This window comes from Leucoraja erinacea, chromosome 23, assembly GCF_028641065.1.
Source record: "Leucoraja erinacea ecotype New England chromosome 23, Leri_hhj_1, whole genome shotgun sequence".
Classification (NCBI taxonomy): domain Eukaryota; kingdom Metazoa; phylum Chordata; class Chondrichthyes; order Rajiformes; family Rajidae; genus Leucoraja; species Leucoraja erinaceus.
In genome coordinates, this window is record NC_073399.1 from 12,961,267 (window position 1) to 12,972,489 (window position 11,223).

Sequence of the window (11,223 nt, forward strand, 5' to 3'; positions counted from 1 at the left end):
GTGTGTGTGTGTGTGTGTATGTGTGTGTGCGTGTGTGTGTGTGTGTGTGTGTGTGTGTGTATACAGTATATATGTTTTTAATGTTGCCGCATTTTAAAGATCTAATCATAACATTGTTATTATATTTTAATTGATGTCATGAGTACCCTCTGACATGATGTCACCTTCTGGAATACATCCGAAGCACATATTCATTTACAAGCCATTGGGGACCACTGCATGACTAGCAAAACCCCCTTTTTCCACCCGTAAATGCCATTCCCACATTTTCCACCAATTTAGTTGAGTGCAGGCCAGCTTCACGTTTTGCTTCATGCCATCCGCGTTCGAACAATAGTCACAGTATAGCAGCTTGCGCCGCAAGTGCTGGAAACAGAAACAAAAAAAAACGCACCGGCCACCATTGAGATCGGAAAGCTGTTTTTTCTCAGTTCGCGACCATTTTGACTGGACGGTTCTTCACGGACAGTGAGTAGAGTCGCGAAGGAAGGAACAGCAGACGCTGGTTTGCACCAAAGATAGGCACAAAATGCTGAAGTAACTCAGCGGGGCAGGCAGCATCTCTTGAGGGAAGGAATGGGTGACGTTTCGGGTCAATAGAAAATAGACAATAGATGGAGGTGTAGACATTTGGCCCTTCGAGCCAGCACCGCCATTCAATGTGATCATGGCTGATCATCCCCAATCAGTATCCCGTTCCTGCCTTCTCCCCATATCCCCTGACTTCGTTATCTTTAAGACCCCTGTCTAGCTCTCTCTTGAAAGTATCCAGAGAAGCGGCCTCCACCGCCCTCTGAGGCAGAGATTTCCAGACTAGCAACTGTCTGGGACAAAAAGTGTTTCCTCATCTCAGTTCTAAATGGCTTACCCCTTATTCTTAAACTGTGGCCCTACCGTGCAGCCCTTACATTACGTGTTACTTTTACAAGCTGGAGGGAAACACGTGTCAGTTTGCTTGATTCTTCATGTTGGTGCCATAACATTGTATATAATTTCACCAGTGCTGGTTGCAGATGTTGAGGTAGCAGTGAGCTTGATTGTAAATATCAGTGGTCCGTGTTCCAAAACAACACAGTGTACAGTTTAGTTTATTGTCACGTGTACCGAGGTACGGTGAAAAGCTTTTTGTTGCGTGCTCACCAGTCAGCTGAAAAGCCAAAACATGATTACAATCAAGCCACCCACAGTGTATCGATACAGAATATAAAGGAATAACTTTTATTGCAAGAAGATGTCCAGTAATGTCCGATTAAAGATAGTCCGAGGGTCTTCAATGAGGTAGATTACATGATTACAATCGAGCCACTTACAGTGTACAGATACACGATAAGGGAATCACGTTCAGTTCAAGGTAAAACCAGCAAAGTCCGGTCAAGGATTGTCCGAGGGATATCAAAGAGGTGGACAGTAGTTCAGCACTGCTCTCTGGTTGAGGAAGGATGATTCAGTTGCCCGATAACAGCTCGGAAGAAACTGTCTCTGAATCTGGTGGTGTGCGTTTTCACACTTCTATATCTTTTGCCCGATAGGAGAGGGGAGAAGTGGGAGCGGCCAGGGTGCGACAAATCATTGATTATGCTGCTTGCTGGCCTTGCCGAGGCAGCGTGAGGTGCACCCTGAGGCCTGGGTTGCAACAGAGCAGGTGAGCGATGCTTTGCACTTGTCATTCCCCAGGCTGTTTAGGCCTTGACGGTGAAGCCCAAGGGACCAGGGCCTTCCTGACACGGAGGGAAATGGCATGTCCCATTAACACAGACCATCAATCCATTCTAAACGACAGGCCTCTTACCCCAGGAGGGGGATTGCCATACCGACATTTCTCCTGCTTACTCATCCTTGTCTGGATTTATGTGTCAGAGAAAACATACAGAGTGGAATGAGATTTACTTTCGCCAGCGTCTCTAGCTACCCATGATTGATTGACCCTGCAAGCTTGCACAAAGGGGACTGTCTGCACTAGGTGGGATCCTGGAGACTGTACTTTTGATTCACCAAAACCGACTTCGGGAGCATTTGATCTTCAGTTTAATTTAGTTTAGTTTAGAGATACAGCGCGGAAACAGGCCCTTCGGCCCACCGAGTCTGCGCCGGCCAGCGATCCCCCCACACTAGCATTATCCCACACACACGCTGGGAAAAATTTACAATTATGCCGAGTCAATTAACCAGCAAACTTAAGATGGACACGAAAAGCTGGAGTAACTCAGCAGGCCAGGCAGCATTTGTGGAGAAAAGGAATAGGTGACGTTTCGGGTCGAGACCCTTCTTAAGACTACAGATCTACAAACCGGGCAGCTTTTGGCACAGAATGTAGTTATTTTGAATTAAGACCACTTGATTGTAAAGCAGAGAAGTTCACTTGACTTGACTTGACTTTAATTTAATTTACTTTAGAGATACAGCATGGAAACAGGCCCTTGGGCCTACCAAGTCCAATCCGACCAATGAACATCCCATAACTTAGTTTGACCTATACACGGGACAATTTACTGAGGCCAATTCATCTGCAAACTCACACATCTTTGAAATGTGGGAGGAAACCAGAGCACCCGTAGAAAGCCCACACGGTCACAGGGAAAACGTATAAACTCCATACAGACAGTATCCATAGTCAGAATAGAACCCGGGTCTCTGGAGCTGCAAGGCAGCAGTTCTATCGCTGTGTCCCAGACCCGGATGAAGTGTTTGGAGGGACAGGGAGTGTCACAACGCAACTAGTCCCCCGGAACTGGTGAGACGCAGGAGGAGCCGGGCCCGGAATCACCCCATAGAGCCCGAAGCCTCCAAGTGGCCCAACTAGTCCCCCGGAACAGTTCCCCGGAGAAGGTTAGAGTCAGATGGCCTCAGGCCTGCAAGACGGCAGTCTGGCATCAGTTCGACGAGGACGTCGACAAGGTGCTAGAAGCAACTGCGAAGGGAGATGTGGACTGAAGGTTCAGGACGATGATGACAATCATCATCAGCCTAGCTGTGGAAAGGTTTGGAGAAGTGGAGAAGAAGCCGGCCAGAACACCTTTCACCATGAACCAATGAGCAACAAAGATCCACAAGATCCGGCAGGAGCTGAAGTCCCTCAAGAAGCAGAATAAAGAGGCCAGGGAAGAGCAACGTCCCCCCTTGGCTGAGCTGCGAACCATCCTGAGGAAGAAGCTGATGATCCTCCGTAGAGCTGGGTGGCACCGAAGACGCCGGAAGGAAAGAGCCAGGAAGCGAGGAGCATCCTTCATAGCCAACCCCTTCGGCTTCACCAAACAACTAATCGGGCAGAAGCACAGTGGGAGTTTGGCTTGCTCCAAGGAGGAGATCGACCGGCACATCCAGACGACCTACAGTGACCCCGTCAGGCAGCACAAGCTGAGCCAGTGCAACATCCTGATAAAACCACCTCCACCCACCAAGGAGTTTGATAGTAAAGAGCCACTCCTGAAAGAGGTCCAGGACGTTGTGAAGAGAGCAAGAGCTGGCTCAGCCCCTGGCCCGAGCGGAGTCCCCTACAGGGTCTACAAGAACTGCCCCTTGTTATTGAAACGGCTGTGAAAGATCCTGAAAGTCATCTGGAGGAGAGGAAAAGTGGGGCAGCAGTGGCGATTCGCTGAAGGAGTCTGGATCCCAAAGGAGGAAGATTCCAAGACGATCGATCAGTTCAGAATCATCTCCTTGCTAAGTGTTGAAGGCAAGATTTTCTTCAGCGTAGTGGCGAGGTGGCTGACCAACTTTGTCTCCAGCAATGGTTACATCGACAGCTCAGTGCAAAAGGGAGGCTTATCTGGAGTGCCGGGGTGTCTAGAGCACACGGGAGTGGTGACCCAGCTCATCAGAGAAGCCAGGGAGAACAAGGGTGACCTGACAGTGCTCTGGCTTGACCTGGCCAACGCCTACGGCTCCATCCCGCACAAGCTGATCCAGACAGTCACGGCCAAGCATCATGTGCCGGGCCAAGTGGCAGATCTCATCCTGGACTATTACAACCAGTTCAGCATGAGAGTCTCATCAGGGTCAGTAACATCAGAGTGGCACAGACTGGAGGTTGGGGTCATCACAGGCTGTACCATCTCTGTGATCCTTGTTGCCTTGGCGATGAACATGATCGTCAAGTCTGCTGAGCCAGAGTGCCGGGGCCCTCGGACCAAGTCAGGAATACGCCAACCACCAATCAGAGCCTTCATGGACGACCTGACTGTCACCACTGAGTCAGTGCCAGGAGGCAGGTGGATCCTGCAGGGGTTGGAGAAACTGATTGGATGGGCAAGGATGAGGTTTAAGCCAGGAAAATCAAGGTCACTGGTGCTGAAGAAGGGCAAAGTCATGGACAGGTTCCACTTCAGCATCGAAGGGACACCAATCCCAACTGTCTCCGAAAAGCCAGTGAAGAGTCTCGGCAAGGTGTTTAACAGCAGCCTGAAGGATACAGCATCTGTCCAGGCAACCTGTCAGGAGCTGGAGAGCTGGTTGAGAGCAGTGGACCAGTCAGGGATTCCCGGCAAGTTCAAGGCATGGATTTACCAGCATGGTATCCTGCCAAGGATACTCTGGTCACTGCTTGTCTACGAAGTCCCAATATCCATCGTAGAGAGATTGGAGAGGAAAGTCAGCAGCTTTCTCAGAAGGTGGCTGGGATTGCACAGGAGTCTTAGCAGCATCGCCCTTTACGGAAATAACACCAAGCTCCAGCTGCCCCTGAAGTCCCTGGAGGAGGAGTTCAAGGTGACTCGGGCCAGAGAGGTGATGATGTACAGGGACTCCAGCGACCCCAAGGTGGCTCAAGCAGGGGTGGAGGTAAAAACTGGGAGGAAGTGGAGAGCCGGCGAAGCCGCGCTGCAAGCAGAGTCCCAGATAGGCCACAGAGTCCTGGTGGGAGCAGTGACTCGGGGAAGAGCAGGCCTGGAAATCTTCCCATCTCCCCAGTTTGACAAGGCCAAGGGGAAGGAGAGGCGCAGGCTGGTCCAGGAGGAAGTGAGGGCAGTGGTGGAGGAGGAGAGGTGTACTAGAGCAGTTGGATTGAGGCAGTAGGGAGCCTGGACAAGATGGGAGCAGGCCATGGACCGAAAAGTCACATGGACTGAGCTCTGGCAGGCTGAACCACAGCGCATCAAGTTCCTGGTCCAGGCAGTGTATGATGCCCTGCCCAGCCCATCGAACCTCTTCATCTGGGGCAAAGCGGAATCTCCAGATTGCCCGCAATGCTCAGGCAAGGGGACGTTGGAACACATCCTGAGCTGGTGCCCAAAGTCTCTTGGGCAGGGCTGGTACACATGGCGTCACGACCAGGTTCTCAAACCCATTGCAGAAGCCATCAGCATGGGAATCAGCAACTGCAGACGAGAACGCCCCACCACCCAGATGATCACCTTCGTGAAGGCCAGAGTGCAGCTGCCAAGAACCACAGCAGCCAGGGATCAGTCGGGAATCCTGGCGACTGCGCAGGACTGGCAGCTTTCCGTAGACCTGGTGAAACAGCACATTGCCATGATCACCCCGAGGCCAGATATCCTCCTGGTCTCAGAGGTGACCAAAAACATTGTCTTGTTGGAACTGACAGTGCCGTGGGAGGACCGTCTGGAGGAGGCCCACGAGAGGAAGATGGCCAAGTATGAAGAGCTGGTCATAGACTGCCGCAAGCAGAGCTGGAAGGCAAGGTGTATGCCCATCGAGGTTGGCTGCAGAGGTTTTGCAGGGCAATCGCTGTACAAAGCCTTGAATGCACTGGGCATCAACGGAGTGGCAAGGAGAAGGGCCATCAAGAACACCACAGAGACAGCGGAGAAGGCATCGAGATGGCTCTGGATCAGGAGAGGAGGTCCATGGGGAGGAGCGAATGCCACCTGAACACGTCGTGGTCTGATCAACCACGGCTGGGTCGCCTGGGTGAGGGTGTCTGATGTTGAAAGACCCGAAACACCCAATGACCCCAGGTTACATCACTGATGATGTGTTCAGGAGCATCTATCGATGTATTTGTATCAATGGCACGTTATTGTTGTTAAGTAAGGATATACGGAACCAGATAGACGGAGTTCAGAAGGGGTTAGGATCAGCTATAACTGGCAGAATAGGTTTGATGGGCTGAATGGCCTTTTCCTATGTCCCTTTCAATTCCTCCCATGAGCAGTGCAGTGGATAGAAACTGCATAAATCTATGTCCCCAAGATATTAATGAAGAGCTAATTTATTGGCAGCAGTGACTGAGAGAGGGGAGAAAGCATATTCTCTCAAAACCCATCTGGAGGTCACAAGGCAGTGAGAAGGAAGAATGAAGATCGATAAGCGACCTATTAGAGCGTCATAGAGTGATACAGTGTGGAAACTGGCTCTTTGGCCAAACTTGCACACACCGGCCAACATGTCCCATCTACTCTAGCCCCACCTGCCTGCATTTGGCCCACATCGGTCTAAACATGTCCTTTCCATGTACTAAACGTTGCAATAGTACCAGCAAAAATATTGAAATATTGGTGAATTGTTACGATGAAAAGATGTGAATGAATACAATTCCATGATTACGTACAATGTGAATGGAGCTGACGGCTGCAACGAGCCTTTGTGGCCAACTACAACTGGGACGGTAAAATATCACCAAAATGGTGACTCCTGCATTCAGACTCCGCCTCTTCCTTTCTTCTTCCCGCCCCCCCATCCTCACATCAGTCTGAAGAAGGGTCTCAACCCGAAACATCGTCTATTCCTTCGCTCCATAGATGCTGCCTCACCTGCTGAGTTTCTCCAGCATTTTTATGTACCTTGCATTCAGACTGTTCTATACCCAGGGGCTTGTGTTTATTTATATACAGCGACAGTCTTGCTGATCTACATGCAGCGAAAAAAAAGGTTTTCACTGTACCTTGGTACGTGTGATGATAAATAATCCATTCATTGAAAGCGTTGGGATTGGGGATGAACGGTTTGTGAATTTTACCTCCCTCATTACTGCCACCTAGACATCAAGACTTCTCTGATCGGTCGATGGAAATACGATCACCTCCTTTCCACAGAAAACCAGATTTGTGAGCTCGGACAACCTTTAATAGGACTTTACTTGACTTTATTTGGTTTGTTTATTGTGTTCAGACTCTACAGACCTACAAACCTGGCAGCTTTCTGCATAGATTGTGATTATTTTGAATTCAGACCACTTGATTGTGAAACAGAGAAGTTTAATTTAGATTACTTTAGTTTAGTTTAGAGATACAGCACGGAAACAGACCCATGGGCCCGCAGAGTCTGCACCGACCAGCGATCCCCGCACATTAACACTGTCCCACACACACTGGGGACAATTTACAATTATGCCAAACCAATTAACTAAACCTGTATGTCTTTGGTGTGTGGGAGGAAACCGTAGATCTCGGAGAAAACCCACGCAGGTCACGTGGAGAACGCACATACTCCTTACAGACAGCACACGTAGTCAGAATCGAACCCGGGTCTCTGGCGCTGTAAGGCAGCAACTCGACCGCTGCGCCACCGTGCAGCTATTGCGCTCGGATTTGTGCGTGGAACATCTTTAATAGGAGATAGACACACAAATGCTGGAGTAACTCAGTGGGACAGGCAGCATCTCTGGTGAGAAGGAATGGGTGACATTTCGGGTCGAGACCCTTCTTCAGACTGGAGTGGGTCGAGGCTGAAGAAGGGTTTCGACCCGAAACGACATCCATTCCTTTTCTCCAGAGTTGCTGCCTGTCCTGCTGAGTTACTCCAGCTTTTTGTGTTTATCTTTGGTGTAAATCTTTGGTTTAATCTTTGCACTAAACGCTGTTCCTCCTTCTCATGTATCTGTACACTGTAAATGGTTCGATTGTAATCAGGTATTGTCTTTCCACTAGCTGGATAGCAAGCAACAAAAGATTAACTCAGTACCTCGGTGCACGTGACAATAAACTACTAACTTCAACTTCAACTTGTGCTGATGCAGGCAGCAGAAAACGTCCCCTATTTTAAACCAGATGCACTTCATCCTTTGAACAGCTGAATGGATTTTCATGATGTACACACAAAAATCAATCACGGCTAACATTTGCTTTGCCATTTTACGACCCACCACTTCTTTCTCCTCTGCTGCGGCACCAATGGATCTGCAAAATGTATTATTGGCGAAAGGTGGTAACAGATTTATTGAATCCCAGAGCTCCGCTTCAAGTCAAGTTTCAGATGAATACCGGTGTGTGCAATTACAAATGGCGATGCCTTCTGACAAATCAGACATTTTCCGCAAAATATGATGATTTTAAAATTCAAGGGTCCTCTCGGTCACTGCCACTTCTCTAGGAGGGGAGGTGAAATATGTTTCATTATTTACAGACTAAACGACTGATCATCTTTTGATGGTGGACAAGAATGCTGAAGAAACACAGCGGGTGAGGCAGCACCTATGGAGAGAAGGAATGTGCGACGTTTCGGGTCAAGACCCTTCTTCACGTTTGATTGTACACTGAAGACAGATTCAGGGACAATTTCTTCCCAGCTGCTATCAGGCAACTGAATCATCCTACCACAACCAGAGAGCAATGCTGAACTACTATCAAGCCTCATTGGTGTTCGTCGGACTATCCTTGATCGGATTTTACTGGCTTTACCTTGCACCAAACGTTATTCCCTTATCATATATCTTTCCACTGTAAATGGCTCGATTGTCATCATGTTTTGTCTTCTGCGACAACAGCTTTTCAGGTTTCCTCAGTACACATGACAATAGTAAACTAAACTAAACTAAACTAAACTAAACCAGAGGGATATAAGCCAAACGCAGGGAAATGGGACCAGATTAGAAGGGACATGTTCGTCAGCATGGATGACTTGGGCTGAAGGGTCTGTAACTGTGCTGTAACGCACAAAACAAGCTATTTCAATCTTTGCTGGCATTGTACCATTATATTTTTTATTACCAGTGTAGCATTTATATTATTGGAGGATTGAAAAATCACATTTTTATTTGTCTCTTATTGGGGAATAGAAGAAAGAAACTAAAAGCAGTCATAAGATTAAAAGATCATGTGATAGGAGTAGAATTAGGCCAATCGGCCCATCAAGTCTACTCTGCAATTCAATCATGGCTGATCTATCTCTCCCTCCTAACCCATTTTCCTGCCTTCTCCCCATAACCTGACACCCGTACTAATTAAGAAAAGAAAAACAATCAGAGGAAAGACTACGGCCATACTAGCTTGAACACGCCCGATCCCGTCTGATCTCGGAAGCGAAGCAGGCTCAGGCCTGGTTAGTACTGGATGGGAGACCGCCTGGGAATACCAGGTGCCGTAGACTTTTAAATGCATTTTGTTGTCTTAAATGCATTTCGTTGTCTCTGTACTGTACATTGACAATGACAATTAAAATTGAATCTGAATCTGAATCTGACTACACGAGAATACGATCAAACCATGCACAGTACACAGATAAAGGATAAAGAGCACAATTTAAATTATTTACTATTCATGTACGTGTCCAAGTGTCTTTTAAATGCTGTTACAGTAGAATTATAGAATCATTCCTCTCTCACCTCCCCATCTACACCTCTCACAACAGGGCAGCACGGTGGCGCAGCGGTAAAGCAACTGCCTTACAGCACCAGAGACCCGGGTTCGATCCTGGCTGCGGACGCTTGTCTGTACGGAGTTTGTCCGTTGTCCCCGTGACCTGCGTGGAGTTTCTCCCAGATCTTCGGTTTCCTCTCACACTCTAAACACGTACAAGTTTGTCGGTTAATGGGCTCGGTGTAAAATGTCAAATTGTCCCGAGTGTGTGTACGGTGGCGTTAGTGTGCGGGGTTCACTGGTCGGTGTGGACTCGGTGGGCCGAAGGGGCCTGTGTCCGATCTGTACCTCTAAACTAAAATCCTGGTTTTGAAGACTGTGGCACAATATGGCCGGATTTTCAGTTCAGCAGTTAAGGCCCAATCACTCATTTTTTTTTATAAAACTTGTTTAAAATGTTAAAGTTGGAGTCTAGGTAGCAGTTTGTCTTCGAGCCCATATGGTGTATAGGCAGGGGAGCACTTGAGGCTGAAGAAAATAGGCATGAGGGAACGAGAGGCTATAAATAAATGTTTGCACAAGCATTTGAAGTCTCAGAATTCTCTTATGGGTTTGGATCTATTATGCAACAGTATGTGCAAGTGAATTAAATAAACTCTCAATAGGTAGCATTCTGTCATTAGAAATAGATTTAATGAACTGAGAGAATTTTCAATTTTAGCATTCAAACATTATTATTGTGCTTAGGTTCCACTTTAGCAACACTCATCGCCTGGAGTTTTAAGTTATCCAGGCGTGCAGACACAATCTGCCTTATTACCCGAGGAGCCACGACTAGAATTCAACCTTGCACAGACGTCAGCAAACATCACCCACTGCTACGCTGCAGTGTGGAGGGGAAAGTGCCAGCGAGGATCGTGAAGATGTTCAGGTCTTGGCCACTGTCATAGTCATAGTCACAGAGCGATACAGCGTGGAAACAGGCCCTTCGGCCCAACTTGCCCACACCGGCCAATATGTTCCTGCTACACTATTCCCACATGCCTGCGTTTGGTCCATACCCCTCCAAACCTGTCCTATCCATGTACCTGTCTAACTGTTTCGTGAATGTTGGGATAGTCCCTGCCTCAGCTACCTCCTCTGGCAGCTCGTTCCATACACCCACCACCCTTTGTGTGAAAAAGTCACCCCTCATATTCCGAACCTTCACCTTAAACCTATGTCCTCTGGTCCTCGATTCACCTACTCTGGGTAAGAGACTCTGTGCGTCTACCTGATCTATTCCTCTCATAATTTTGTGCACCTCTATAAGATCACCCCTCACCTTCCAGTGCTGCATGGAATAGAGTCCCAGCCAGCCCAACCTAACTCTATAGCTCAGACCTTCTAGGGGGTGAAAGAGAGGAGAGGCAGATGAAGAAGGGTCTCCACCCGAAAAGTCACCTATTTCTTTAAGCCCCTGTGGGACTCCTGCACTGATGTCCTATGGGGCAACAATGAGTGATCACCAATGACTGTCGGGAAGCAGAATGGCGTAGCGGGTAGATCTGGGTTCCACCCTGACCTCAGATGCAGTGTTTACCAGCTCCACCTCCACCCCTCCCAATTTGGGCCCAACCAGTATCTCAGGTCCCTACACTCAACCTACTGCACCAAAGGACAACACATCAGTTCCCCATCTCAGCCCTGAGTTCCACTCTCTCTACAACGTGGTGGCACCTGCAGGCCCTCACTCCGTCTTTCCCGCAGCTCC

General features: G+C 48.5%; 1 non-coding gene across 1 annotated transcript; it reads left to right on the plus strand.

Moving 5' to 3' along the window:
- The first annotated feature begins 9,143 nt into the window (after positions 1 to 9,143).
- Positions 9,144 to 9,261, plus strand: LOC129708503 (5S ribosomal RNA). Its single transcript, XR_008725362.1, has one exon. It is a non-coding gene; the product is annotated as a 5S ribosomal RNA (ribosomal RNA).
- Positions 9,262 to 11,223: the final 1,962 nt, after the last annotated feature.